Source organism: Garra rufa, chromosome 8 (genome assembly GCF_049309525.1).
Source record: "Garra rufa chromosome 8, GarRuf1.0, whole genome shotgun sequence".
Lineage (NCBI taxonomy): Eukaryota > Metazoa > Chordata > Actinopteri > Cypriniformes > Cyprinidae > Garra > Garra rufa.
In genome coordinates, this window is record NC_133368.1 from 862,396 (window position 1) to 881,344 (window position 18,949).

At 44.5% G+C, this 18,949-nt stretch overlaps 54 non-coding genes across 54 annotated transcripts; all 54 read right to left on the minus strand.

Annotated features, from left to right (window-relative positions):
* Positions 1-26: 26 nt before the first annotated feature.
* trnav-uac (transfer RNA valine (anticodon UAC)) lies at positions 27-99 on the minus strand. The gene has a single exon. It is a non-coding gene; the product is annotated as a tRNA-Val (tRNA).
* A 309-nt stretch (positions 100-408) lies between these two features.
* trnav-cac (transfer RNA valine (anticodon CAC)) lies at positions 409-481 on the minus strand. Its single transcript has one exon. It is a non-coding gene; the product is annotated as a tRNA-Val (tRNA).
* Positions 482-605: 124 nt separating this feature from the next.
* Positions 606-678, minus strand: trnav-aac (transfer RNA valine (anticodon AAC)). The gene has a single exon. It is a non-coding gene; the product is annotated as a tRNA-Val (tRNA).
* A 316-nt stretch (positions 679-994) lies between these two features.
* On the minus strand, positions 995-1,067 carry trnav-cac (transfer RNA valine (anticodon CAC)). The gene has a single exon. It is a non-coding gene; the product is annotated as a tRNA-Val (tRNA).
* Positions 1,068-1,191: 124 nt separating this feature from the next.
* Positions 1,192-1,264, minus strand: trnav-aac (transfer RNA valine (anticodon AAC)). Its single transcript has one exon. It is a non-coding gene; the product is annotated as a tRNA-Val (tRNA).
* Positions 1,265-1,753: 489 nt separating this feature from the next.
* trnav-cac (transfer RNA valine (anticodon CAC)) lies at positions 1,754-1,826 on the minus strand. The gene has a single exon. It is a non-coding gene; the product is annotated as a tRNA-Val (tRNA).
* A 324-nt stretch (positions 1,827-2,150) lies between these two features.
* trnav-cac (transfer RNA valine (anticodon CAC)) lies at positions 2,151-2,223 on the minus strand. Its single transcript has one exon. It is a non-coding gene; the product is annotated as a tRNA-Val (tRNA).
* Positions 2,224-2,840: 617 nt separating this feature from the next.
* trnav-uac (transfer RNA valine (anticodon UAC)) lies at positions 2,841-2,913 on the minus strand. The gene has a single exon. It is a non-coding gene; the product is annotated as a tRNA-Val (tRNA).
* A 124-nt stretch (positions 2,914-3,037) lies between these two features.
* Positions 3,038-3,110, minus strand: trnav-aac (transfer RNA valine (anticodon AAC)). Its single transcript has one exon. It is a non-coding gene; the product is annotated as a tRNA-Val (tRNA).
* Positions 3,111-3,237: 127 nt separating this feature from the next.
* trnav-cac (transfer RNA valine (anticodon CAC)) lies at positions 3,238-3,310 on the minus strand. The gene has a single exon. It is a non-coding gene; the product is annotated as a tRNA-Val (tRNA).
* A 475-nt stretch (positions 3,311-3,785) lies between these two features.
* Positions 3,786-3,858, minus strand: trnav-cac (transfer RNA valine (anticodon CAC)). Its single transcript has one exon. It is a non-coding gene; the product is annotated as a tRNA-Val (tRNA).
* A 124-nt stretch (positions 3,859-3,982) lies between these two features.
* Positions 3,983-4,055, minus strand: trnav-aac (transfer RNA valine (anticodon AAC)). Its single transcript has one exon. It is a non-coding gene; the product is annotated as a tRNA-Val (tRNA).
* Positions 4,056-4,371: 316 nt separating this feature from the next.
* Positions 4,372-4,444, minus strand: trnav-cac (transfer RNA valine (anticodon CAC)). The gene has a single exon. It is a non-coding gene; the product is annotated as a tRNA-Val (tRNA).
* Positions 4,445-4,568: 124 nt separating this feature from the next.
* trnav-aac (transfer RNA valine (anticodon AAC)) lies at positions 4,569-4,641 on the minus strand. The gene has a single exon. It is a non-coding gene; the product is annotated as a tRNA-Val (tRNA).
* Positions 4,642-5,130: 489 nt separating this feature from the next.
* Positions 5,131-5,203, minus strand: trnav-cac (transfer RNA valine (anticodon CAC)). The gene has a single exon. It is a non-coding gene; the product is annotated as a tRNA-Val (tRNA).
* A 324-nt stretch (positions 5,204-5,527) lies between these two features.
* trnav-cac (transfer RNA valine (anticodon CAC)) lies at positions 5,528-5,600 on the minus strand. Its single transcript has one exon. It is a non-coding gene; the product is annotated as a tRNA-Val (tRNA).
* A 617-nt stretch (positions 5,601-6,217) lies between these two features.
* trnav-uac (transfer RNA valine (anticodon UAC)) lies at positions 6,218-6,290 on the minus strand. Its single transcript has one exon. It is a non-coding gene; the product is annotated as a tRNA-Val (tRNA).
* A 124-nt stretch (positions 6,291-6,414) lies between these two features.
* Positions 6,415-6,487, minus strand: trnav-aac (transfer RNA valine (anticodon AAC)). Its single transcript has one exon. It is a non-coding gene; the product is annotated as a tRNA-Val (tRNA).
* A 316-nt stretch (positions 6,488-6,803) lies between these two features.
* Positions 6,804-6,876, minus strand: trnav-cac (transfer RNA valine (anticodon CAC)). The gene has a single exon. It is a non-coding gene; the product is annotated as a tRNA-Val (tRNA).
* Positions 6,877-7,000: 124 nt separating this feature from the next.
* trnav-aac (transfer RNA valine (anticodon AAC)) lies at positions 7,001-7,073 on the minus strand. The gene has a single exon. It is a non-coding gene; the product is annotated as a tRNA-Val (tRNA).
* Positions 7,074-7,562: 489 nt separating this feature from the next.
* Positions 7,563-7,635, minus strand: trnav-cac (transfer RNA valine (anticodon CAC)). The gene has a single exon. It is a non-coding gene; the product is annotated as a tRNA-Val (tRNA).
* Positions 7,636-7,959: 324 nt separating this feature from the next.
* trnav-cac (transfer RNA valine (anticodon CAC)) lies at positions 7,960-8,032 on the minus strand. The gene has a single exon. It is a non-coding gene; the product is annotated as a tRNA-Val (tRNA).
* A 617-nt stretch (positions 8,033-8,649) lies between these two features.
* On the minus strand, positions 8,650-8,722 carry trnav-uac (transfer RNA valine (anticodon UAC)). Its single transcript has one exon. It is a non-coding gene; the product is annotated as a tRNA-Val (tRNA).
* Positions 8,723-8,846: 124 nt separating this feature from the next.
* trnav-aac (transfer RNA valine (anticodon AAC)) lies at positions 8,847-8,919 on the minus strand. The gene has a single exon. It is a non-coding gene; the product is annotated as a tRNA-Val (tRNA).
* Positions 8,920-9,235: 316 nt separating this feature from the next.
* On the minus strand, positions 9,236-9,308 carry trnav-cac (transfer RNA valine (anticodon CAC)). Its single transcript has one exon. It is a non-coding gene; the product is annotated as a tRNA-Val (tRNA).
* Positions 9,309-9,432: 124 nt separating this feature from the next.
* Positions 9,433-9,505, minus strand: trnav-aac (transfer RNA valine (anticodon AAC)). The gene has a single exon. It is a non-coding gene; the product is annotated as a tRNA-Val (tRNA).
* Positions 9,506-9,994: 489 nt separating this feature from the next.
* trnav-cac (transfer RNA valine (anticodon CAC)) lies at positions 9,995-10,067 on the minus strand. The gene has a single exon. It is a non-coding gene; the product is annotated as a tRNA-Val (tRNA).
* A 324-nt stretch (positions 10,068-10,391) lies between these two features.
* trnav-cac (transfer RNA valine (anticodon CAC)) lies at positions 10,392-10,464 on the minus strand. The gene has a single exon. It is a non-coding gene; the product is annotated as a tRNA-Val (tRNA).
* A 617-nt stretch (positions 10,465-11,081) lies between these two features.
* Positions 11,082-11,154, minus strand: trnav-uac (transfer RNA valine (anticodon UAC)). Its single transcript has one exon. It is a non-coding gene; the product is annotated as a tRNA-Val (tRNA).
* Positions 11,155-11,278: 124 nt separating this feature from the next.
* Positions 11,279-11,351, minus strand: trnav-aac (transfer RNA valine (anticodon AAC)). The gene has a single exon. It is a non-coding gene; the product is annotated as a tRNA-Val (tRNA).
* A 127-nt stretch (positions 11,352-11,478) lies between these two features.
* Positions 11,479-11,551, minus strand: trnav-cac (transfer RNA valine (anticodon CAC)). Its single transcript has one exon. It is a non-coding gene; the product is annotated as a tRNA-Val (tRNA).
* A 475-nt stretch (positions 11,552-12,026) lies between these two features.
* trnav-cac (transfer RNA valine (anticodon CAC)) lies at positions 12,027-12,099 on the minus strand. Its single transcript has one exon. It is a non-coding gene; the product is annotated as a tRNA-Val (tRNA).
* Positions 12,100-12,423: 324 nt separating this feature from the next.
* On the minus strand, positions 12,424-12,496 carry trnav-cac (transfer RNA valine (anticodon CAC)). The gene has a single exon. It is a non-coding gene; the product is annotated as a tRNA-Val (tRNA).
* A 124-nt stretch (positions 12,497-12,620) lies between these two features.
* trnav-uac (transfer RNA valine (anticodon UAC)) lies at positions 12,621-12,693 on the minus strand. Its single transcript has one exon. It is a non-coding gene; the product is annotated as a tRNA-Val (tRNA).
* A 309-nt stretch (positions 12,694-13,002) lies between these two features.
* trnav-cac (transfer RNA valine (anticodon CAC)) lies at positions 13,003-13,075 on the minus strand. The gene has a single exon. It is a non-coding gene; the product is annotated as a tRNA-Val (tRNA).
* Positions 13,076-13,199: 124 nt separating this feature from the next.
* Positions 13,200-13,272, minus strand: trnav-uac (transfer RNA valine (anticodon UAC)). The gene has a single exon. It is a non-coding gene; the product is annotated as a tRNA-Val (tRNA).
* A 314-nt stretch (positions 13,273-13,586) lies between these two features.
* trnav-uac (transfer RNA valine (anticodon UAC)) lies at positions 13,587-13,659 on the minus strand. Its single transcript has one exon. It is a non-coding gene; the product is annotated as a tRNA-Val (tRNA).
* A 480-nt stretch (positions 13,660-14,139) lies between these two features.
* Positions 14,140-14,212, minus strand: trnav-cac (transfer RNA valine (anticodon CAC)). Its single transcript has one exon. It is a non-coding gene; the product is annotated as a tRNA-Val (tRNA).
* A 124-nt stretch (positions 14,213-14,336) lies between these two features.
* trnav-uac (transfer RNA valine (anticodon UAC)) lies at positions 14,337-14,409 on the minus strand. The gene has a single exon. It is a non-coding gene; the product is annotated as a tRNA-Val (tRNA).
* Positions 14,410-14,725: 316 nt separating this feature from the next.
* trnav-uac (transfer RNA valine (anticodon UAC)) lies at positions 14,726-14,798 on the minus strand. The gene has a single exon. It is a non-coding gene; the product is annotated as a tRNA-Val (tRNA).
* A 124-nt stretch (positions 14,799-14,922) lies between these two features.
* On the minus strand, positions 14,923-14,995 carry trnav-aac (transfer RNA valine (anticodon AAC)). The gene has a single exon. It is a non-coding gene; the product is annotated as a tRNA-Val (tRNA).
* Positions 14,996-15,122: 127 nt separating this feature from the next.
* On the minus strand, positions 15,123-15,195 carry trnav-cac (transfer RNA valine (anticodon CAC)). The gene has a single exon. It is a non-coding gene; the product is annotated as a tRNA-Val (tRNA).
* Positions 15,196-15,319: 124 nt separating this feature from the next.
* trnav-aac (transfer RNA valine (anticodon AAC)) lies at positions 15,320-15,392 on the minus strand. Its single transcript has one exon. It is a non-coding gene; the product is annotated as a tRNA-Val (tRNA).
* Positions 15,393-15,708: 316 nt separating this feature from the next.
* trnav-cac (transfer RNA valine (anticodon CAC)) lies at positions 15,709-15,781 on the minus strand. Its single transcript has one exon. It is a non-coding gene; the product is annotated as a tRNA-Val (tRNA).
* Positions 15,782-15,905: 124 nt separating this feature from the next.
* Positions 15,906-15,978, minus strand: trnav-aac (transfer RNA valine (anticodon AAC)). Its single transcript has one exon. It is a non-coding gene; the product is annotated as a tRNA-Val (tRNA).
* A 686-nt stretch (positions 15,979-16,664) lies between these two features.
* Positions 16,665-16,737, minus strand: trnav-aac (transfer RNA valine (anticodon AAC)). Its single transcript has one exon. It is a non-coding gene; the product is annotated as a tRNA-Val (tRNA).
* A 128-nt stretch (positions 16,738-16,865) lies between these two features.
* Positions 16,866-16,938, minus strand: trnav-cac (transfer RNA valine (anticodon CAC)). Its single transcript has one exon. It is a non-coding gene; the product is annotated as a tRNA-Val (tRNA).
* Positions 16,939-17,062: 124 nt separating this feature from the next.
* On the minus strand, positions 17,063-17,135 carry trnav-uac (transfer RNA valine (anticodon UAC)). The gene has a single exon. It is a non-coding gene; the product is annotated as a tRNA-Val (tRNA).
* A 119-nt stretch (positions 17,136-17,254) lies between these two features.
* Positions 17,255-17,327, minus strand: trnav-uac (transfer RNA valine (anticodon UAC)). The gene has a single exon. It is a non-coding gene; the product is annotated as a tRNA-Val (tRNA).
* A 316-nt stretch (positions 17,328-17,643) lies between these two features.
* On the minus strand, positions 17,644-17,716 carry trnav-cac (transfer RNA valine (anticodon CAC)). Its single transcript has one exon. It is a non-coding gene; the product is annotated as a tRNA-Val (tRNA).
* A 124-nt stretch (positions 17,717-17,840) lies between these two features.
* trnal-uaa (transfer RNA leucine (anticodon UAA)) lies at positions 17,841-17,911 on the minus strand. Its single transcript has one exon. It is a non-coding gene; the product is annotated as a tRNA-Leu (tRNA).
* Positions 17,912-18,038: 127 nt separating this feature from the next.
* On the minus strand, positions 18,039-18,111 carry trnav-cac (transfer RNA valine (anticodon CAC)). Its single transcript has one exon. It is a non-coding gene; the product is annotated as a tRNA-Val (tRNA).
* A 132-nt stretch (positions 18,112-18,243) lies between these two features.
* Positions 18,244-18,316, minus strand: trnav-cac (transfer RNA valine (anticodon CAC)). Its single transcript has one exon. It is a non-coding gene; the product is annotated as a tRNA-Val (tRNA).
* Positions 18,317-18,640: 324 nt separating this feature from the next.
* Positions 18,641-18,713, minus strand: trnav-cac (transfer RNA valine (anticodon CAC)). Its single transcript has one exon. It is a non-coding gene; the product is annotated as a tRNA-Val (tRNA).
* Between the last annotated feature and the right edge of the window lie 236 nt (positions 18,714-18,949).

The window sequence follows — 18,949 nt, forward strand, 5'->3', positions numbered from 1 at the left end:
CATGTTTTCCCACAAAACAGAAACATTGTTTCTGCTCGGTTTCAAACCGAGGACCTTTCGCGTGTAAGGCGAACGTGATGACCACTACACTACAGAAACTTGATGTGACTCCACAGTTCTTTTAACACCTCTTGGCAGAAGGCCTTTGTAGCGTTAACGAAGAAAGCAACAGATCCCTACTTAAGAAATTTAGGAAAAAGCCAATAGCTGTTTTAGCACAGTTTCGAACTGGTGACCTTTCGCGTGTGAGGCGAAAGTCAAAACCATTACGCTACAGAAACTTGTGCAGAGAAGACAGCCAGCAATCTCCTGGTGATCGCTTGTTATTTTGTTAACGTACATTGCAACAGACCCTGACAAAGAAAGCAATAGATCCCTACTTAAGTAATTCTGGAAAAAGCCAACTGTTGTTTCCACCCAGTTTCGAACTGGGGACCTTTCGCGTGTGAGGCGAATGTGATAACCACTACACTATGGAAACCTGCACAAGGAACAGCCAGCAATCTCCTCGTGATCGCTTGCTGAAGAGCGGATAAAAGAAGAGATAACTAAATCCCTCCTCTGACGTCGCAATCAGTTCATGTTTTCCCACAATAGAGAAACATTGTTTCTGCTCGGTTTCGAACCGAGGACCTTTCGCGTGTTAGGCGAATGTGATGACCACTACACTACAGAAACTTGATGTGACTCCACAGTTCTTTTAACACCGCTTGGCAGAAGGCCTTTGTAGCGTTAACGAAGAAAGCAACAGATCCCTACTTAAGAAATTTAGGAAAAAGCCAATAGCTGTTTTAGCACAGTTTCGAACTGGTGACCTTTCGCGTGTGAGGCGAAAGTCAAAACCATTACGCTACAGAAACTTGTGCAGAGAAGACAGCCAGCAATCTACTGGTGATGGCTTGTTATTTTGTTAACATACATTGCAAACAGATCCTGACCCTGACAAAGAAAGCAATAGATCCCTACTTAAGTAATTCTGGAAAAAGCCAACTGCTGTTTCCACCCAGTTTCGAACTGGGGACCTTTCGCGTGTGAGGCGAACGTGATAACCACTACACTATGGAAACCTGCACAAGGAACAGCCAGCAATCTCCTCGTGATCGCTTGCTGAAGAGCGGATAAAAGAAGAGATAACTAAATCCCTCCTCTGACGTCGCAATCAGTTCATGTTTTCCCACAATAGAGAAACATTGTTTCCGCTCGGTTTCGAACCGAGGACCTTTCGCGTGTTAGGCGAACGTGATGACCACTACACTACAGAAACTTGTGCAGAGAAGACAGCCAGCAATCTCCTGGTGATCGCTTGTTATTTTGTTAACGTACATTGCAACAGACCCTGACAAAGAAAGCAATAGATCCTTAAGAGATTGATACTTAAGAAATTTAGAAAAAAGCCAATAGCTGTTTTAGCACAGTTTCGAACTGGTGACCTTTCGCGTGTGATGTGATGTGACTCCACAGTTCTTTTAACACCTCTTGGCAGAAGGCCTTTGTAGCGTTAACGAAGAAAGCAACAGATCCCTACTTAAGAAATTTAGGAAAAAGCCAATAGCTGTTTTAGCACAGTTTCGAACTGGTGACCTTTCGCGTGTGAGGCGAAAGTCAAAACCATTACGCTACAGAAACTTGTGCAGAGAAGACAGCCAGCAATCTCCTGGTGATCGCTTGTTATTTTGTTAACGTACATTGCAACAGACCCTGACAAAGAAAGCAATAGATCCCTACTTAAGTAATTCTGGAAAAAGCCAACTGTTGTTTCCACCCAGTTTCGAACTGGGGACCTTTCGCGTGTGAGGCGAACGTGATAACCACTACACTATGGAAACCTGCACAAGGAACAGCCAGCAATCTCCTCGTGATCGCTTGCTGAAGAGCGGATAAAAGAAGAGATAACTAAATCGGTCCTCTGATGTCGCAATTAGTTCATGTTTTCCCACAAAAGAGAAACATTGTTTCTGCTCGGTTTCGAACCGAGGACCTTTCGCGTGTTAGGCGAACGTGATGACCACTACACTACAGCAACTTGTGCAGAGAAGACAGCCAGCAATCTCCTGGTGATCGCTTGTTATTTTGTTAACGTACATTGCAACAGACCCTGACAAAGAAAGCAATAGATCCCTACTTAAGTAATTCTGGAAAAAGCCAACCGTTGTTTCCACCCAGTTTCGAACTGGGGACCTTTCGCGTGTGAGGCGAACGTGATAACCACTACACTATGGAAACCTGCACAAGGAACAGCCAGCAATCTCCTGGTGATCGCTTGTTATTTTGTTAACGTACATTGGAAACAGACCCTGACCCTGACAAAGAAAGCAATAGATCCCTACTTAAGTAATTCTGGAAAAAGCCAACCGTTGTTTCCACCCAGTTTCGAACTGGGGACCTTTCGCGTGTAAGGCGTGTGATGTGATGTGACTCCACAGTTCTTTTAACACCTCTTGGCAGAAGGCCTTTGTAGCGTTAACGAAGAAAGCAACAGATCCCTACTTAAGAAATTTAGGAAAAAGCCAATAGCTGTTTTAGCACAGTTTCGAACTGGTGACCTTGTTATTTTGTTAACGTACATTGCAAACAGACCCTGACAAAGAAAGCAATAGATCCCTACTTAAGAAATTTAGGAAAAAGCCAATAGCTGTTTTAGCACAGTTTCGAACTGGTGACCTTTCGCGTGTGAGGCGAAAGTCAAAACCATTACGCTACAGAAACTTGTGCAGAGAAGACAGCCAGCAATCTCCTGGTGATAGCTTGTTATTTTGTTAACGTACATTGCAAACAGACTCTGACCCTGACAAAGAAAGCAATAGATCCCTACTTAAGTAATTCTGGAAAAAGCCATCTGCTGTTTCCACCCAGTTTCGAACTGGGGACCTTTCGCGTGTAAGGCGAACGTGATAACCACTACACTATGGAAACCTGCACAAGGAACAGCCAGCAATCTCCTCGTGATCGCTTGCTGAAGAGCGGATAAAAGAAGAGATAACTAAATCCCTCCTCTGACGTCGCAATCAGTTCATGTTTTCCCACAAATGAGAAACATTGTTTCTGCTCGGTTTCGAACCGAGGACCTTTCGCGTGTTAGGCGAACGTGATGACCACTACACTACAGAAACTTGTGCAGAGAAGACAGCCAGCAATCTCCTGGTGATCGCTTGTTATTTTGTTAACGTACATTGCAACAGACCCTGACAAAGAAAGCAATAGATCCCTACTTAAGTAATTCTGGAAAAAGCCAACCGTTGTTTCCACCCAGTTTCGAACTGGGGACCTTTCGCGTGTGAGGCGAACGTGATAACCACTACACTATGGAAACCTGCACAAGGAACAGCCAGCAATCTCCTCGTGATCGCTTGCTGAAGAGCGGATAAAAGAAGAGATAACTAAATCCCTCCTCTGACGTCGCAATCAGTACATGTTTTCCCACAAAAGAGAAACATTGTTTCTGCTCGGTTTCGAACCGAGGACCTTTCGCGTGTGATGTGATGTGACTCCACAGTTCTTTTAACACCTCTTGGCAGAAGGCCTTTGTAGCGTTAACGAAGAAAGCAACAGATCCCTACTTAAGAAATTTAGGAAAAAGCCAATAGCTGTTTTAGCACAGTTTCGAACTGGTGACCTTTCGCGTGTGAGGCGAAAGTCAAAACCATTACGCTACAGAAACTTGTGCAGAGAAGACAGCCAGCAATCTCCTGGTGATCGCTTGTTATTTTGTTAACGTACATTGCAACAGACCCTGACAAAGAAAGCAATAGATCCCTACTTAAGTAATTCTGGAAAAAGCCAACTGTTGTTTCCACCCAGTTTCGAACTGGGGACCTTTCGCGTGTGAGGCGAACGTGATAACCACTACACTATGGAAACCTGCACAAGGAACAGCCAGCAATCTCCTCGTGATCGCTTGCTGAAGAGCGGATAAAAGAAGAGATAACTAAATCCCTCCTCTGACGTCGCAATCAGTTCATGTTTTCCCACAATAGAGAAACATTGTTTCTGCTCGGTTTCGAACCGAGGACCTTTCGCGTGTTAGGCGAATGTGATGACCACTACACTACAGAAACTTGATGTGACTCCACAGTTCTTTTAACACCGCTTGGCAGAAGGCCTTTGTAGCGTTAACGAAGAAAGCAACAGATCCCTACTTAAGAAATTTAGGAAAAAGCCAATAGCTGTTTTAGCACAGTTTCGAACTGGTGACCTTTCGCGTGTGAGGCGAAAGTCAAAACCATTACGCTACAGAAACTTGTGCAGAGAAGACAGCCAGCAATCTACTGGTGATGGCTTGTTATTTTGTTAACATACATTGCAAACAGATCCTGACCCTGACAAAGAAAGCAATAGATCCCTACTTAAGTAATTCTGGAAAAAGCCAACTGCTGTTTCCACCCAGTTTCGAACTGGGGACCTTTCGCGTGTGAGGCGAACGTGATAACCACTACACTATGGAAACCTGCACAAGGAACAGCCAGCAATCTCCTCGTGATCGCTTGCTGAAGAGCGGATAAAAGAAGAGATAACTAAATCCCTCCTCTGACGTCGCAATCAGTTCATGTTTTCCCACAATAGAGAAACATTGTTTCCGCTCGGTTTCGAACCGAGGACCTTTCGCGTGTTAGGCGAACGTGATGACCACTACACTACAGAAACTTGTGCAGAGAAGACAGCCAGCAATCTCCTGGTGATCGCTTGTTATTTTGTTAACGTACATTGCAACAGACCCTGACAAAGAAAGCAATAGATCCTTAAGAGATTGATACTTAAGAAATTTAGAAAAAAGCCAATAGCTGTTTTAGCACAGTTTCGAACTGGTGACCTTTCGCGTGTGATGTGATGTGACTCCACAGTTCTTTTAACACCTCTTGGCAGAAGGCCTTTGTAGCGTTAACGAAGAAAGCAACAGATCCCTACTTAAGAAATTTAGGAAAAAGCCAATAGCTGTTTTAGCACAGTTTCGAACTGGTGACCTTTCGCGTGTGAGGCGAAAGTCAAAACCATTACGCTACAGAAACTTGTGCAGAGAAGACAGCCAGCAATCTCCTGGTGATCGCTTGTTATTTTGTTAACGTACATTGCAACAGACCCTGACAAAGAAAGCAATAGATCCCTACTTAAGTAATTCTGGAAAAAGCCAACTGTTGTTTCCACCCAGTTTCGAACTGGGGACCTTTCGCGTGTGAGGCGAACGTGATAACCACTACACTATGGAAACCTGCACAAGGAACAGCCAGCAATCTCCTCGTGATCGCTTGCTGAAGAGCGGATAAAAGAAGAGATAACTAAATCGGTCCTCTGATGTCGCAATTAGTTCATGTTTTCCCACAAAAGAGAAACATTGTTTCTGCTCGGTTTCGAACCGAGGACCTTTCGCGTGTTAGGCGAACGTGATGACCACTAAACTACAGCAACTTGTGCAGAGAAGACAGCCAGCAATCTCCTGGTGATCGCTTGTTATTTTGTTAACGTACATTGCAACAGACCCTGACAAAGAAAGCAATAGATCCCTACTTAAGTAATTCTGGAAAAAGCCAACCGTTGTTTCCACCCAGTTTCGAACTGGGGACCTTTCGCGTGTGAGGCGAACGTGATAACCACTACACTATGGAAACCTGCACAAGGAACAGCCAGCAATCTCCTGGTGATCGCTTGTTATTTTGTTAACGTACATTGGAAACAGACCCTGACCCTGACAAAGAAAGCAATAGATCCCTACTTAAGTAATTCTGGAAAAAGCCAACCGTTGTTTCCACCCAGTTTCGAACTGGGGACCTTTCGCGTGTAAGGCGTGTGATGTGATGTGACTCCACAGTTCTTTTAACACCTCTTGGCAGAAGGCCTTTGTAGCGTTAACGAAGAAAGCAACAGATCCCTACTTAAGAAATTTAGGAAAAAGCCAATAGCTGTTTTAGCACAGTTTCGAACTGGTGACCTTGTTATTTTGTTAACGTACATTGCAAACAGACCCTGACAAAGAAAGCAATAGATCCCTACTTAAGAAATTTAGGAAAAAGCCAATAGCTGTTTTAGCACAGTTTCGAACTGGTGACCTTTCGCGTGTGAGGCGAAAGTCAAAACCATTACGCTACAGAAACTTGTGCAGAGAAGACAGCCAGCAATCTCCTGGTGATAGCTTGTTATTTTGTTAACGTACATTGCAAACAGACTCTGACCCTGACAAAGAAAGCAATAGATCCCTACTTAAGTAATTCTGGAAAAAGCCATCTGCTGTTTCCACCCAGTTTCGAACTGGGGACCTTTCGCGTGTAAGGCGAACGTGATAACCACTACACTATGGAAACCTGCACAAGGAACAGCCAGCAATCTCCTCGTGATCGCTTGCTGAAGAGCGGATAAAAGAAGAGATAACTAAATCCCTCCTCTGACGTCGCAATCAGTTCATGTTTTCCCACAATAGAGAAACATTGTTTCTGCTCGGTTTCGAACCGAGGACCTTTCGCGTGTTAGGCGAATGTGATGACCACTACACTACAGAAACTTGATGTGACTCCACAGTTCTTTTAACACCGCTTGGCAGAAGGCCTTTGTAGCGTTAACGAAGAAAGCAACAGATCCCTACTTAAGAAATTTAGGAAAAAGCCAATAGCTGTTTTAGCACAGTTTCGAACTGGTGACCTTTCGCGTGTGAGGCGAAAGTCAAAACCATTACGCTACAGAAACTTGTGCAGAGAAGACAGCCAGCAATCTACTGGTGATGGCTTGTTATTTTGTTAACATACATTGCAAACAGATCCTGACCCTGACAAAGAAAGCAATAGATCCCTACTTAAGTAATTCTGGAAAAAGCCAACTGCTGTTTCCACCCAGTTTCGAACTGGGGACCTTTCGCGTGTGAGGCGAACGTGATAACCACTACACTATGGAAACCTGCACAAGGAACAGCCAGCAATCTCCTCGTGATCGCTTGCTGAAGAGCGGATAAAAGAAGAGATAACTAAATCCCTCCTCTGACGTCGCAATCAGTTCATGTTTTCCCACAATAGAGAAACATTGTTTCCGCTCGGTTTCGAACCGAGGACCTTTCGCGTGTTAGGCGAACGTGATGACCACTACACTACAGAAACTTGTGCAGAGAAGACAGCCAGCAATCTCCTGGTGATCGCTTGTTATTTTGTTAACGTACATTGCAACAGACCCTGACAAAGAAAGCAATAGATCCTTAAGAGATTGATACTTAAGAAATTTAGAAAAAAGCCAATAGCTGTTTTAGCACAGTTTCGAACTGGTGACCTTTCGCGTGTGATGTGATGTGACTCCACAGTTCTTTTAACACCTCTTGGCAGAAGGCCTTTGTAGCGTTAACGAAGAAAGCAACAGATCCCTACTTAAGAAATTTAGGAAAAAGCCAATAGCTGTTTTAGCACAGTTTCGAACTGGTGACCTTTCGCGTGTGAGGCGAAAGTCAAAACCATTACGCTACAGAAACTTGTGCAGAGAAGACAGCCAGCAATCTCCTGGTGATCGCTTGTTATTTTGTTAACGTACATTGCAACAGACCCTGACAAAGAAAGCAATAGATCCCTACTTAAGTAATTCTGGAAAAAGCCAACTGTTGTTTCCACCCAGTTTCGAACTGGGGACCTTTCGCGTGTGAGGCGAACGTGATAACCACTACACTATGGAAACCTGCACAAGGAACAGCCAGCAATCTCCTCGTGATCGCTTGCTGAAGAGCGGATAAAAGAAGAGATAACTAAATCGGTCCTCTGATGTCGCAATTAGTTCATGTTTTCCCACAAAAGAGAAACATTGTTTCTGCTCGGTTTCGAACCGAGGACCTTTCGCGTGTTAGGCGAACGTGATGACCACTAAACTACAGCAACTTGTGCAGAGAAGACAGCCAGCAATCTCCTGGTGATCGCTTGTTATTTTGTTAACGTACATTGCAACAGACCCTGACAAAGAAAGCAATAGATCCCTACTTAAGTAATTCTGGAAAAAGCCAACCGTTGTTTCCACCCAGTTTCGAACTGGGGACCTTTCGCGTGTGAGGCGAACGTGATAACCACTACACTATGGAAACCTGCACAAGGAACAGCCAGCAATCTCCTGGTGATCGCTTGTTATTTTGTTAACGTACATTGGAAACAGACCCTGACCCTGACAAAGAAAGCAATAGATCCCTACTTAAGTAATTCTGGAAAAAGCCAACCGTTGTTTCCACCCAGTTTCGAACTGGGGACCTTTCGCGTGTAAGGCGTGTGATGTGATGTGACTCCACAGTTCTTTTAACACCTCTTGGCAGAAGGCCTTTGTAGCGTTAACGAAGAAAGCAACAGATCCCTACTTAAGAAATTTAGGAAAAAGCCAATAGCTGTTTTAGCACAGTTTCGAACTGGTGACCTTGTTATTTTGTTAACGTACATTGCAAACAGACCCTGACAAAGAAAGCAATAGATCCCTACTTAAGAAATTTAGGAAAAAGCCAATAGCTGTTTTAGCACAGTTTCGAACTGGTGACCTTTCGCGTGTGAGGCGAAAGTCAAAACCATTACGCTACAGAAACTTGTGCAGAGAAGACAGCCAGCAATCTCCTGGTGATAGCTTGTTATTTTGTTAACGTACATTGCAAACAGACTCTGACCCTGACAAAGAAAGCAATAGATCCCTACTTAAGTAATTCTGGAAAAAGCCATCTGCTGTTTCCACCCAGTTTCGAACTGGGGACCTTTCGCGTGTAAGGCGAACGTGATAACCACTACACTATGGAAACCTGCACAAGGAACAGCCAGCAATCTCCTCGTGATCGCTTGCTGAAGAGCGGATAAAAGAAGAGATAACTAAATCCCTCCTCTGACGTCGCAATCAGTTCATGTTTTCCCACAATAGAGAAACATTGTTTCTGCTCGGTTTCGAACCGAGGACCTTTCGCGTGTTAGGCGAATGTGATGACCACTACACTACAGAAACTTGATGTGACTCCACAGTTCTTTTAACACCGCTTGGCAGAAGGCCTTTGTAGCGTTAACGAAGAAAGCAACAGATCCCTACTTAAGAAATTTAGGAAAAAGCCAATAGCTGTTTTAGCACAGTTTCGAACTGGTGACCTTTCGCGTGTGAGGCGAAAGTCAAAACCATTACGCTACAGAAACTTGTGCAGAGAAGACAGCCAGCAATCTACTGGTGATGGCTTGTTATTTTGTTAACATACATTGCAAACAGATCCTGACCCTGACAAAGAAAGCAATAGATCCCTACTTAAGTAATTCTGGAAAAAGCCAACTGCTGTTTCCACCCAGTTTCGAACTGGGGACCTTTCGCGTGTGAGGCGAACGTGATAACCACTACACTATGGAAACCTGCACAAGGAACAGCCAGCAATCTCCTCGTGATCGCTTGCTGAAGAGCGGATAAAAGAAGAGATAACTAAATCCCTCCTCTGACGTCGCAATCAGTTCATGTTTTCCCACAATAGAGAAACATTGTTTCCGCTCGGTTTCGAACCGAGGACCTTTCGCGTGTTAGGCGAACGTGATGACCACTACACTACAGAAACTTGTGCAGAGAAGACAGCCAGCAATCTCCTGGTGATCGCTTGTTATTTTGTTAACGTACATTGCAACAGACCCTGACAAAGAAAGCAATAGATCCTTAAGAGATTGATACTTAAGAAATTTAGAAAAAAGCCAATAGCTGTTTTAGCACAGTTTCGAACTGGTGACCTTTCGCGTGTGATGTGATGTGACTCCACAGTTCTTTTAACACCTCTTGGCAGAAGGCCTTTGTAGCGTTAACGAAGAAAGCAACAGATCCCTACTTAAGAAATTTAGGAAAAAGCCAATAGCTGTTTTAGCACAGTTTCGAACTGGTGACCTTTCGCGTGTGAGGCGAAAGTCAAAACCATTACGCTACAGAAACTTGTGCAGAGAAGACAGCCAGCAATCTCCTGGTGATCGCTTGTTATTTTGTTAACGTACATTGCAACAGACCCTGACAAAGAAAGCAATAGATCCCTACTTAAGTAATTCTGGAAAAAGCCAACTGTTGTTTCCACCCAGTTTCGAACTGGGGACCTTTCGCGTGTGAGGCGAACGTGATAACCACTACACTATGGAAACCTGCACAAGGAACAGCCAGCAATCTCCTCGTGATCGCTTGCTGAAGAGCGGATAAAAGAAGAGATAACTAAATCGGTCCTCTGATGTCGCAATTAGTTCATGTTTTCCCACAAAAGAGAAACATTGTTTCTGCTCGGTTTCGAACCGAGGACCTTTCGCGTGTTAGGCGAACGTGATGACCACTAAACTACAGCAACTTGTGCAGAGAAGACAGCCAGCAATCTCCTGGTGATCGCTTGTTATTTTGTTAACGTACATTGCAACAGACCCTGACAAAGAAAGCAATAGATCCCTACTTAAGTAATTCTGGAAAAAGCCAACCGTTGTTTCCACCCAGTTTCGAACTGGGGACCTTTCGCGTGTGAGGCGAACGTGATAACCACTACACTATGGAAACCTGCACAAGGAACAGCCAGCAATCTCCTGGTGATCGCTTGTTATTTTGTTAACGTACATTGGAAACAGACCCTGACCCTGACAAAGAAAGCAATAGATCCCTACTTAAGTAATTCTGGAAAAAGCCAACCGTTGTTTCCACCCAGTTTCGAACTGGGGACCTTTCGCGTGTAAGGCGTGTGATGTGATGTGACTCCACAGTTCTTTTAACACCTCTTGGCAGAAGGCCTTTGTAGCGTTAACGAAGAAAGCAACAGATCCCTACTTAAGAAATTTAGGAAAAAGCCAATAGCTGTTTTAGCACAGTTTCGAACTGGTGACCTTGTTATTTTGTTAACGTACATTGCAAACAGACCCTGACAAAGAAAGCAATAGATCCCTACTTAAGAAATTTAGGAAAAAGCCAATAGCTGTTTTAGCACAGTTTCGAACTGGTGACCTTTCGCGTGTGAGGCGAAAGTCAAAACCATTACGCTACAGAAACTTGTGCAGAGAAGACAGCCAGCAATCTCCTGGTGATAGCTTGTTATTTTGTTAACGTACATTGCAAACAGACTCTGACCCTGACAAAGAAAGCAATAGATCCCTACTTAAGTAATTCTGGAAAAAGCCATCTGCTGTTTCCACCCAGTTTCGAACTGGGGACCTTTCGCGTGTAAGGCGAACGTGATAACCACTACACTATGGAAACCTGCACAAGGAACAGCCAGCAATCTCCTCGTGATCGCTTGCTGAAGAGCGGATAAAAGAAGAGATAACTAAATCCCTCCTCTGACGTCGCAATCAGTTCATGTTTTCCCACAAAAGAGAAACATTGTTTCTGCTCGGTTTCGAACCGAGGACCTTTCGCGTGTTAGGCGAACGTGATGACCACTACACTACAGAAACTTGTGCAGAGAAGACAGCCAGCAATCTCCTGGTGATCGCTTGTTATTTTGTTAACGTACATTGCAACAGACCCTGACAAAGAAAGCAATAGATCCCTACTTAAGTAATTCTGGAAAAAGCCAACCGTTGTTTCCACCCAGTTTCGAACTGGGGACCTTTCGCGTGTGAGGCGAACGTGATAACCACTACACTATGGAAACCTGCACAAGGAACAGCCAGCAATCTCCTCGTGATCGCTTGCTGAAGAGCGGATAAAAGAAGAGATAACTAAATCCCTCCTCTGACGTCGCAATCAGTACATGTTTTCCCACAAAAGAGAAACATTGTTTCTGCTCGGTTTCGAACCGAGGACCTTTCGCGTGTGATGTGATGTGACTCCACAGTTCTTTTAACACCTCTTGGCAGAAGGCCTTTGTAGCGTTAACGAAGAAAGCAACAGATCCCTACTTAAGAAATTTAGGAAAAAGCCAATAGCTGTTTTAGCACAGTTTCGAACTGGTGACCTTTCGCGTGTGAGGCGAAAGTCAAAACCATTACGCTACAGAAACTTGTGCAGAGAAGACAGCCAGCAATCTCCTGGTGATCGCTTGTTATTTTGTTAACGTACATTGCAACAGACCCTGACAAAGAAAGCAATAGATCCCTACTTAAGTAATTCTGGAAAAAGCCAACTGTTGTTTCCACCCAGTTTCGAACTGGGGACCTTTCGCGTGTGAGGCGAACGTGATAACCACTACACTATGGAAACCTGCACAAGGAACAGCCAGCAATATCCTCGTGATCGCTTGCTGAAGAGCGGATAAAAGAAGAGATAACTAAATCGGTCCTCTGATGTCGCAATTAGTTCATGTTTTCCCACAAAAGAGAAACATTGTTTCTGCTCGGTTTCGAACCGAGGACCTTTCGCGTGTTAGGCGAACGTGATGACCACTACACTACAGCAACTTGTGCAGAGAAGACAGCCAGCAATCTCCTGGTGATCGCTTGTTATTTTGTTAACGTACATTGCAACAGACCCTGACAAAGAAAGCAATAGATCCCTACTTAAGTAATTCTGGAAAAAGCCAACCGTTGTTTCCACCCAGTTTCGAACTGGGGACCTTTCGCGTGTGAGGCGAACGTGATAACCACTACACTATGGAAACCTGCACAAAGAACAGCCAGCAATCTCCTCGTGATCGCTTGCTGAAGAGCGGATAAAAGAAGAGATAACTAAATCGGTCCTCTGACGTCGCAATTAGTTCATGTTTTCCCACAAAACAGAAACATTGTTTCTGCTCGGTTTCGAACCGAGGACCTTTCGCGTGTAAGGCGAACGTGATGACCACTACACTACAGAAACTTGATGTGACTCCACAGTTCTTTTAACACCTCTTGGCAGAAGGCCTTTATAGCGTTAACGAAGAAAGCAACAGATCCCTACTTAAGAAATTTAGGAAAAAGCCAATAGCTGTTTTAGCACAGTTTCGAACTGGTGACCTTTCGCGTGTGAGGCGAAAGTCAAAACCATTACGCTACAGAAACTTGTGCAGAGAAGACAGCCAGCATTCTCCTGGTGATCGCTTGTTATTTTGTTAACGTACATTGCAACAGACCCTGACAAAGAAAGCAATAGATCCCTACTTAAGTAATTCTGGAAAAAGCCAACCGTTGTTTCCACCCAGTTTCGAACTGGGGACCTTTCGCGTGTGAGGCGAACGTGATAACCACTACACTATGGAAACCTGCACAAGGAACAGCCAGCAATCTCCTCGTGATCGCTTGCTGAAGAGCAGATAAAAGAAGAGATAACTAAATCGGTCCTCTGACGTCGCAATTAGTTCATGTTTTCCCACAAAACAGAAACATTGTTTCTGCTCGGTTTCGAACCGAGGACCTTTCGCGTGTAAGGCGAACGTGATGACCACTACACTACAGAAACTTGATGTGACTCCACAGTTCTTTTAACACCTCTTGGCAGAAGGCCTTTGTAGCGTTAACGAAGAAAGCAACAGATCCCTACTTAAGAAATTTAGGAAAAAGCCAATAGCTGTTTTAGCACAGTTTCGAACTGTGACCTTTCGCGTGTGAGGCGAAAGTCAAAACCATTACGCTACAGAAACTTGTGCAGAGAAGACAGCCAGCAATCTCCTGGTGATCGCTTGTTATTTTGTTAACATACATTGCAAACAGATCCTGACCCTGACAAAGAAAGCAATAGATCCCTACTTAAGTAATTCTGGAAAAGCCATCTGCTGTTTCCACCCAGTTTCGAACTGGGGACCTTTCGCATGTAAGGCGAACGTGATAACCACTACACTATGGAAACCTGCACAAGGAACAGCCAGCAATCTCCTCGTGATCGCTTGCTGAAGAGCAGATAAAAGAAGAGATAACTAAATCCCTCCTCTGACGTCGCAATCAGTTCATGTTTTCCCACAAAAGAGAAACATTGCTTCTGCTCGGTTTCGAACCGAGGACCTTTCGCATGTGATGTGATGTGATGTGACTCCACAGTTCCTTTAACACCTCTTGGCAGAAGGCCTTTGTAGCGTTAACGAAGAAAGCAACAGATCCCTACTTAAGAAATTTAGGAACAAGCCAATAGCTGTTTTAGCACAGTTTCGAACTGGTGACCTTTCGCGTGTGAGGCGAAAGTCAAAACCATTACGCTACAGAAACTTGTGCAGAGAAGACAGCCAGCAATCTCCTGGTGATCGCTTGTTATTTTGTTAACGTACATTGCAACAGACCCTGACAAAGAAAGCAATAGATCCCTACTTAAGTAATTCTGGAAAAAGCCAACCGTTGTTTCCACCCAGTTTCGAACTGGGGACCTTTCGCGTGTGAGGCGAACGTGATAACCACTACACTATGGAAACCTGCACAAGGAACAGCCAGCAATCTCCTCGTGATCGCTTGCTGAAGAGCGGATAAAAGAAGAGATAACTAAATCGGTCCTCTGACGTCGCAATTAGTTCATGTTTTCCCACAAAACAGAAACATTGTTTCTGCTCGGTTTCGAACCGAGGACCTTTCGCGTGTAAGGCGAACGTGATGACCACTACACTACAGAAACTTGATGTGACTCCACAGTTCTTTTAACACCTCTTGGCAGAAGGCCTTTGTAGCGTTAACGAAGAAAGCAACAGATCCCTACTTAAGAAATTTAGGAAAAAGCCAATAGCTGTTTTAGCACAGTTTCGAACTGGTGACCTTTCGCGTGTGAGGCGAAAGTCAAAACCATTACGCTACAGAAACTTGTGCAGAGAAGACAGCCAGCAATCTCCTGGTGATCGCTTGTTATTTTGTTAACGTACATTGCAAACAGACTCTGACCCTGACAAAGAAAGCAATAGATCCCTACTTAAGTAATTCTGGAAAAAGCCATCTGCTGTTTCCACCCAGTTTCGAACTGGGGACCTTTCGCGTGTAAGGCGAACGTGATAACCACTACACTATGGAAACCTGCACAAGGAACAGCCAGCAATCTCCTCGTGATCGCTTGCTGAAGAGCGGATAAAAGAAGAGATAACTAAATCCCTCCTCTGACGTCGCAATCAGTTCATGTTTTCCCACAAAAGAGAAACATTGTTTCTGCTCGGTTTCGAACCGAGGACCTTTCGCGTGTTAGGCGAACGTGATGACCACTACACTACAGAAACTTGTGCAGAGAAGACAGCCAGCAAGCTCCTGGTGATCGCTTGTTATTTTGTTAACGTACATTGCAACAGACCCTGACAAAGAAAGCAATAGATCCCTACTTAAGTAATTCTGGAAAAAGCCAACCGTTGTTTCCACCCAGTTTCGAACTGGGGACCTTTCGCGTGTGAGGCGAACGTGATAACCACTACACTATGGAAACCTGCACAAGGAACAGCCAGCAATCTCCTCGTGATCGCTTGCTGAAGAGCGGATAAAAGAAGAGATAACTAAATCCCTCCTCTGACGTCGCAATCAGTACATGTTTTCCCACAAAAGAGAAACATTGTTTCTGCTCGGTTTCGAACCGAGGACCTTTCGCGTGTTAGGCGAATGTGATGACCACTACACTACAGAAACTTGATGTGACTCCACAGTTCTTTTAACACCGCTTGGCAGAAGGCCTTTGTAGCGTTAACGAAGAAAGCAACAGATCCCTACTTAAGAAATTTAGGAAAAAGCCAATAGCTGTTTTAGCACAGTTTCGAACTGGTGACCTTTCGCGTGTGAGGCGAAAGTCAAAACCATTACGCTACAGAAACTTGTGCAGAGAAGACAGCCAGCAATCTACTGGTGATGGCTTGTTATTTTGTTAACATACATTGCAAACAGATCCTGACCCTGACAAAGAAAGCAATAGATCCCTACTTAAGTAATTCTGGAAAAAGCCAACTGCTGTTTCCACCCAGTTTCGAACTGGGGACCTTTCGCGTGTGAGGCGAACGTGATAACCACTACACTATGGAAACCTGCACAAGGAACGGCCAGCAATCTCCTCGTGATCGCTTGCTGAAGAGCGGATAAAAGAAGAGATAACTAAATCCCTCCTCTGACGTCGCAATCAGTTCATGTTTTCCCACAATAGAGAAACATTGTTTCCGCTCGGTTTCGAACCGAGGACCTTTCGCGTGTTAGGCGAACGTGATGACCACTACACTACAGAAACTTGTGCAGAGAAGACAGCCAGCAATCTCCTGGTGATCGCTTGTTATTTTGTTAACGTACATTGCAACAGACCCTGACAAAGAAAGCAATAGATCCTTAAGAGATTGATACTTAAGAAATTTAGAAAAAAGCCAATAGCTGTTTTAGCACAGTTTCGAACTGGTGACCTTTCGCGTGTGATGTGATGTGACTCCACAGTTCTTTTAACACCTCTTGGCAGAAGGCCTTTGTAGCGTTAACGAAGAAAGCAACAGATCCCTACTTAAGAAATTTAGGAAAAAGCCAATAGCTGTTTTAACACAGTTTCGAACTGGTGACCTTTCGCGTGTGAGGCGAAAGTCAAAACCATTACGCTACAGAAACTTGTGCAGAGAAGACAGCCAGCAATCTCTTGGTGATCGCTTGTTATTTTGTTAACGTACATTGCAACAGACCCTGACAAAGAAAGCAATAGATCCCTACTTAAGTAATTCTGGAAAAAGCCAACTGTTGTTTCCACCCAGTTTCGAAATGGGGACCTTTCGCGTGTGAGGCGAACGTGATAACCACTACACTATGGAAACCTGCACAAGGAACAGCCAGCAATCTCCTCGTGATCGCTTGCTGAAGAGCGGATAAAAGAAGAGATAACTAAATCGGTCCTCTGACGTCGCAATTAGTTCATGTTTTCCCACAAAAGAGAAACATTGTTTCTGCTCGGTTTCGAACCGAGGACCTTTCGCGTGTTAGGCGAACGTGATGACCACTACACTACAGAAACTTGTGCAGACAAGACAGCCAGCAATCTCCTGGTGATCGCTTGTTATTTTGTTAACGTACATTGGAAACAGACCCTGACAAAGAAAGCAATAGATCCCTACTTAAGTAATTCTGGAAAAAGCCAACCGTTGTTTCCACCCAGTTTCGAACTGGGGACCTTTCGCGTGTGAGGCGAACGTGATAACCACTACACTATGGAAACCTGCACAAGGAACAGCCAGCAATCTCCTCGTGATCGCTTGCTGAAGATCGGATAAAAGAAGAGATAACTAAATCGGTCCTCTGACGTCGCAATTAGTTCATGTTTTCCCACAAAACAGAAACATTGTTTCTGCTCGGTTTCGAACCGAGGACCTTTCGCGTGTAAGGCGAACGTGATGACCACTACACTACAGAAACTTAAGTAATTCTGGAAAAAGCCTCGTGATCGCTTGCTGAAGAGCGGATAAAAGAAGAGATAACTAAATCGGTCCTCTGACGTCGCAATTAGTTCATGTTTTCCCACAAAACAGAAACATTGTTTCTGCTCGGTTTCGAACCGAGGACCTTTCGCATGTAAGGCGAACGTGATGACCACTACACTACAGAAACTTGATGTGACTCCACAGTTCTTTTAACACCTCTTGGCAGAAGGCCTTTGTAGCGTTAACGAAGAAAGCAACAGATCCCTACTTAAGAAATTTAGGAAAAAGCCAATAGCTGTTTTAGCACAGTTTCGAACTGGTGACCTTTCGCGTGTGAGGCGAAAGTCAAAACCATTACGCTACAGAAACTTGTGCAGAGAAGACAGCCAGCAATCTACTGGTGATCGCTTGTTATTTTGTTAACATACATTGCAAACAGATCCTGACCCTGACAAAGAAAGCAATAGATCCCTACTTAAGTAATTCTGGAGAAAGCCAACTGCTGTTTCCAGCCAGTTTCGAACTGGGGACCTTTCGCGTGTGAGGCGAACGTGATAACCACTACACTATGGAAACCTGCACAAGGAACGGCCAGCAATCTCCTCGTGATCGCTTGCTGAAGAGCGGATAAAAGAAGAGATAACTAAATCCCTCCTCTGACGTCGCAATCAGTTCATGTTTTCCCACAATAGAGAAACATTGTTTCCGCTCGGTTTCGAACCGAGGACCTTTCGCGTTAGGCGAACGTGATGACCACTACACTACAGAAACTTGTGCAGAGAAGACAGCCAGCAATCTCCTGGTGATCGCTTGTTATTTTGTTAACGTACATTGCAACAGACCCTGACAAAGAAAGCAATAGATCCCTACTTAAGTAATTCTGGAAAAAGCCAACCGTTGTTTCCACCCAGTTTCGAACTGGGGACCTTTCGCGTGTGAGGCGAACGTGATAACCACTACACTATGGAAACCTGCACAAGGAACAGCCAGCAATCTCCTGGTGATCGCTTGTTATTTTGTTAACGTACATTGCAAACAGACCCTGACCCTGACAAAGAAAGCAATAGATCCCTACTTAAGTAGGTAGGGAAAAAGCCAACCGTTGTTTCCACCCAGTTTCGAACTGGGGACCTTTCGCGTGTGAGGCGAACGTGATAACCACTACACTATGGAAACCTGCACAAGGAACAGCCAGCAATCTCCTCGTGATCGCTTGCTGAAGAGCGGATAAAAGAAGAGATAACTAAATCCCTCCTCTGACGTCGCAATCAGTTCATGTTTTCCCACAATAGAGAAACATTGTTTCCGCTCGGTTTCGAACCGAGGACCTTTCGCGTGTGAGGCGAAAGTCAAAACCATTACGCTACAGAAACTTGTGCAGAGAAGACAGCCAGCATTCTCCTGGTGATCGCTTGTTATTTTGTTAACGTACATTGCAACAGACCCTGACAAAAAAAGCAATAGATCCCTACTTAAGTAATTCTGGAAAAAGCCAACCGTTGTTTCCACCCAGTTTCGAACTAGGGACCTTTCGCGTGTGAGGCGAACGTGATAACCACTACACTATGGAAACCTGCACAAGGAACAGCCAGCAATCTCCTCGTGATCGCTTGCTGAAGAGCGGATAAAAGAAGAGATAACTAAATCCCTCCTCTGACGTCGCAATCAGTTCATGTTTTCCCACAATAGAGAAACATTGTTTCCGCTCGGTTTCAAACCGAGGACCTTTCGCGTGTTAGGCGAACGTGATGACCACTACACTACAGAAACTTGTGCAGAGAAGACAGCCAGCAATCTCCTGGTGATCGC